The sequence below is a fragment of the Pelmatolapia mariae genome, linkage group LG13 (assembly GCF_036321145.2).
Source record: "Pelmatolapia mariae isolate MD_Pm_ZW linkage group LG13, Pm_UMD_F_2, whole genome shotgun sequence".
NCBI lineage: Eukaryota > Metazoa > Chordata > Actinopteri > Cichliformes > Cichlidae > Pelmatolapia > Pelmatolapia mariae.
The window spans coordinates 37333539-37339091 of NC_086238.1; the positions used below are offsets into that span (position 1 = coordinate 37333539).

Consider the following 5553-nt stretch of genomic DNA (forward strand, 5'->3'; position numbering starts at 1 on the left):
CGTGTTGGTAAAACATCCCAGTACACTGGTTTAGTTTCCTCTCCAGCTGTTTGACATTTGACACTTCAACATTAAGGGGAAGAAGAAGAAAGAGTGTTAGGTCAGGTGACCACATGGTTTCTAAAAAAACTGACAGGAAGTAACCAGGCTGTTAGAAATGGATATCATGTGTTTATAGTTACTGTAGTTAGGTAACTCTACTTACCAAAAGCAAAGCTGCTGAATGTTGCAGGAACATGCTCATGTGTGGTGGTCATTCAGTGCTGCTCCGGCAGGTTAGACAGTCCAAGACTGATATCCTGCCCATCTGAGAGTTTGAAAACACACATGCAAAGATTTAATTGTATTACAGTCAAAGTTGGATGTTCGTTTTTGTCCTTTAAAAATGTTTGTGTATTTGAAAGCACTAACATTTAGGGATGACTCGGATCGTCTCTCTCTAAGAGTATCTCCTTTAAAGGGGAGACAAGTGTGTCCACTGGTCCACGTCACTTTACCTGGATGATGACTCCTCTCTCCCTCACCCAGAAACACTCCTAAAATAACCAAGCAAATAAATAATACCGAAGATTTACTCACATTACAAAAACATCAAAAACATCTCCCTTTGATTCCATTCCTCCATTCCTGCTAAACATCAGGCAACAAATATCCCAGTAAATCACAGTAAAATGTAAAGCACATATTTTCTCTGCTTTGTCTAACCTCTGCAGAGCCTCTGTCAAGAAAAACATATCTGTAAGCATAAAACAAATATACATTTCATAACACGTCACTGGACAAACCTCGGTCAGTTGATTTCCTCTGTGCAGTGCAGACGAGCATCAGTCAGCAAGTCAAGGTGGTGAGATGGACTGGTGCCCTTGGTGACTCTGCTGGTTCTTCTGAGGAAACACCACCGTCTCTCCACACCGTCTCCATTTGTGAGCACAAACTGCCGCTGTGCTCTGCCAGCATGTAGGAAATCACATATCACACACACAAGGGTGAAGAAACATTAGAGCTCAACTTTAGATACTTTAGATCTAAACAGATCAAACTAGCTCTTAGTCTCAGCAATCAGACAAACAATGATACCATACTGATTCTGTATGAATACAATATGGTATTTTCAATACAGGTCAAATTAATGTATTAAAACTAATACAGATATATGTATATATATTTTTGATAAATTAGTTTGCTAAATCAGAATATATATATATATATTTTTTTTTCATTTAACAATTGCAACTGAAAGAAATTAAATATTGAACAAAAATATATTGTCACATTCTGCATTCTCAAATACAAATTTCACAAAGTAAATTTTTGATTAACAGAAAAAATATGAATTACAAAAAATAATTGTATATTATTAAAATATTATGCAACCGTGACCAAAGTCAGAATCTTCATTACAGTACTGTGGACTTACTGCTTGCCTAATAGTGATAAACTTCAGGGGAGATCATGATGACAGAAAACTGTAAACAACACTCTGAAGTCAAGTTTCTTTTCTTGTTTCTGTGACCTCAGCACGCTGACAGACTTGAAGTTGCTACAGATTTTAAAAAGTGATAATTATAGGGAAGAAACTTCTCTTTTTCATCCGTTTAATCAAACATTTGATGCCTCAGCTGTCTCAGTCCTATAGCATTCTGCAACTACAACTAACCTGAGGAGGCTTGGATTTGGCTGCAGGTGCCCTTGTACATCCTTCTCAGCAGCACACATGTGGGTACCATTTAATCACACTTCGTCCTGAGCTTTGCTTCATCACAAGACTAAAGGTGGCATACCGTGTCACGGTCTTATCATCATCCAATTGGAGAAGAAACATTTACGGTCATCCTGGTTTTGTTTTCTGATCCTGCAAACAGACTGAGGACAACAAAGCCCAGAGAACAAGAGATACACAACATCCAACATTCAGACTCAACAGCCTCCATAAATGAAGAGCACCAGGTTGGTCCAGTTATACTAGATATAAGCATAATTCACATTACTGTGTATGAATAATAATCAAGAGACAAACTTTGAAGATGCAGAGCATGATGATCATTAGACTGCAAACAAACATCCACCAGGCTTCTTTGTTGGCAGAGGTGATGATTCTCCCATCAGGGATCAGTAGCGTGTATTAACCTGTGGTATAAGCAGCAGTCACTGAAATATTACTGTTTCAGATAAGAAATCTAGCACATAAAAGTCAAGATGGGAGGGATCTCTGCAAACTGACTTACCTCTGCAAGTGTGAGGCTGTTCCTCCAGCCTCAACAAAAATCTGACTCTCCAGTCACAGACAAACAAAAAAACTCCAGCTGGGAGATAGAAAACGTTGCCTGGGACTTGCTGGATGTTGCTGGTCAGAGTCCACACATTGGCAGAGTGCTGCTTGGTCCCACTGACCCATGTGGACAGCGACTGTGGCGAACTGTTCTGGAAAATGGAAAAGAGAATTAAAATGACAAAAAGCCAAACAGGATTTCCACAAAGACTCTCTTAGAATCAGCAATCAAAAAATCATTGGTTCATATTACAATTAAATATGAACAGGCTCCTTAAATGTAAGCAGTTAAAATCTGATTTGATTTACATCCTTCACAGAGCGCATTTGTCCAGGCTGTCAGGTAAACATAGAATTAATCCCAGGTAACATGACTCACAGTAGAGATTCAGTGAGAAAGATTGCTAGCTCTAATATTATTACCACACCAACAGCTCAGATTTCTAGAAGTATTTAAACAAATGTCAGTCTATCCATTCATTTTCTTCTGAATATTCAATTCATGCTCACAGTGGGAGGGTGGGGGGTATCGTGGAAGTTTGTAAATAAAGTCTGCAACACAGAAAGAGCTGTGATCAAGCTATTTATTACTGCGCGCAGGAGAGCCAACACACATCAAACATCACAGTTCACAGTCATGTCAGCTCTGCCACAGAAGTCGTGCTCCCACTCCTTTATGCATTCCAAGGAAGAGGGAGGAAGTTACAAACTGATCATACCACACTTCACGTGCCTCGCTATGAAACCTAACGGATCAATGGTTAAGCTGTTTTGTGCCCTTGGCCTTATCAGCACCTGTAAAGGGAGTTGTTTTCTCAAACTGCTGATGCTGAAGTAAGTTCATCTAGTTTTAGAAACTTTCACTGAACAGTCTATAACAGTGTCACAACTAAGCATATGCATAAGCACTTAAATACTTTAAATGAGAATAATAGAAAATTTCTATTACAGGAGCTAGAGCCTGTCCCAGTAGTCACAGGTAGAGCACACCTGGACAGGTACCAGTCTGTCAGAGGACTAACAGAGAGACAGACATCAGAGTAACAAATCTATTTAAAATTAATGTAAGCTTGCTACAGCTGTATGTACGAACATGTGTTTCTGTGCTCTCAGTCCACCTCTCAGGAACCTGGAATTCATTTTTAGTCTACTTTAAACAGACCTCACAAAAGGCTGATGTGGCTAGGTCAGTAGTCTGATTTAAGTAAGATACCTTTGGCCAGGGATTAATCTGGTACATCGCTTCACTGCAGTCTTACCTATTTTCCCCACACCTGAATTAAAAAAATACTGATATATACAAAGAACAGCTTCAGCTAATGCAGCCTCACTCAATCTTAGATGTTCAGCACACACAGAGACACAGAGGGACTGTTTAAAGTTTAGTGTTAACCTGAGTCACTGATCATTTGCAGTATTACAGAGTCTGGCAGTCTTTGCATGATGTCCACGTCACTGTAAGTTTCTAGCTGACTCTCAGGTGTGACAGGTGTGCCAGCAGGAAAGAGTAATAAGAACCTGCATCCTGAGGTTTGTCATGCAGGATTAAAGGAGCCAGACTTTGTTCACACAGCTAGGATTGTATTTTACACTGACCCTGGGTCAGTATAAGTATCATACAGTTTAAACGAAGCACTGAAACTTGCACATATTTATTACAGATGCATTGAAGCTAATCGGGATATTTACTGTCAATCTGTGGCTGCGATTAATCACTTTACTGGAAACTTTATTAACTAGTAACTTCATCAGTCATGACAGAAGCTAATATTTCTGTCCTAACATCGTTTAAACAGTAATAGCTTTACTACAATATAAGCTAACGTTTACACCGTAACTTTAAGCTAGCACCATAAAGACGGTAAAACACGTAATAATATCTACAAATGCATCTTAAAGCTGTTATATTAGCACTCGCTGTATTACTAACATAACCACATTAACATTATTGACACTCGCTGACTTTTTTCTATAAATGCTGCCCGTTTAAATGGTCTCACCTGTAACACTGCTGTATCCACCGGATTCCAGCCAGAGTGGATTCTGGAGTCTTCCACGCTCCTGTCAGTGATCCTCCATCTGGATGGATGATACCAACCTTCTGAACAATCTAGCAGGTGGATGGCCCACATCTATGGGACTGATTTCTGCTAATAACGCCCATTGTATGGACTGATAGCAGCCGAAGCGGGTGAATAAAGTCACCCGGTTGCTAGCTGTGCCATTACCCAGCATACACCTCTCCCTCCATAAATACAATAAACGATACAAAAGTAATGGCCTATAATTAATTTATCTGCTGTATCTGCTGTTTCTCAGGTAGTTGTTTACATTATATAATATATTGTGTTCAGTACACTTCACTACAATGTGATTTCGGAAATATATAAATATACGAACAACAGGCTCTTCCGCGGAAATCTCTTGTCGTCAATAAACAACGATTAGGGAGCAGCATAGTATTCAATAGGAGGACCCTGCACGTCAATTCTCGACGCCAGGGGGGGTACCCTGCGCGTCCATAAGTGAAGCAGAGGGAGCCTGACCATGCCTCACACATTTGACGAGTTGGGAGTGAGAACGTGTTGAAGATACAGGAAGTGACACATGTGGAAAGTTAAAGGTCACACAAATAAAACAAAAGAAGAAGACTGAGATTGTGGCGTTCAACAGTAAAATCCCTCGTGCCCAACTCTGTGGTGCCCTGGGTTCCTTTGCTAGCTCTTCCTGTGACTATGTCAGTAACTTGGGTGTACTGCTGGATAGCTCGCTCAAACTCGATAAGCAAGTGTCTGCTGTAGTGAGATCTAGCTTCCACCAGGAGGGATATTAGGCCCCTTATGTCAAACTGAGTGATTTATGGCCCCCAATAAAATATTCATGAGCTCAGGAAGTAAAGGAAGTAATAAAAATATGATATTCATAAAAATATGATATTCATAAAAAGTATGATTTTCATAAAAATTATGATATTCATCCAAAATATGCTAGTTCATAGCTCATTGCTTTTCTTCCCCCTAAAAAGAACTAATTGATTATTTATAAAGTTTTTTTTATATCAAATAGCATTCTTTTATTTTTAAACCATTAAAAAAGTTTTTACTTTTTTATGCTTAAAAAAAACGCCATCTGGTGGTGGGTCAGCGCGTGAGCGCGCACCGCGTGCGCGCCCCCCGCGCCCCCTGCGCCTGTGTGTCTAGGCGCGCCCGTGCGCGCGCCTCTCTCTCTCTGCATCGGGCCTGTGTGTTTCTGGGTCTGTGCTTGTGTGTGAAAACGTGTTAAAC

The 5553-nt window shown here is 40.1% G+C and overlaps 2 long non-coding RNA genes across 4 annotated transcripts; both read right to left on the bottom strand.

Moving 5' to 3' along the window:
• Positions 1-912, bottom strand: LOC134639585 (uncharacterized). Its single transcript, XR_010095369.1, has 4 exons — positions 786-912; positions 412-536; positions 206-307; positions 1-63 (listed from the first exon to the last, which is right to left on the bottom strand). It is a non-coding gene; the product is annotated as an uncharacterized LOC134639585 (long non-coding RNA).
• A 528-nt stretch (positions 913-1440) lies between these two features.
• On the bottom strand, positions 1441-4391 carry LOC134640350 (uncharacterized). Of its 3 annotated transcripts, none has more exons than XR_010095456.1 (4): positions 4270-4391; positions 2226-2421; positions 1658-2127; positions 1441-1540 (listed from the first exon to the last, which is right to left on the bottom strand). It is a non-coding gene; the product is annotated as an uncharacterized LOC134640350 (long non-coding RNA). The 3 variants fall into 3 exon arrangements; XR_010095457.1 differs by lacking the exon at positions 4270-4391 and adding an exon at positions 2523-2756 and having other exon boundaries at positions 2226-2416; XR_010095455.1 differs by lacking the exon at positions 4270-4391 and adding an exon at positions 2523-2755.
• Positions 4392-5553: the final 1162 nt, after the last annotated feature.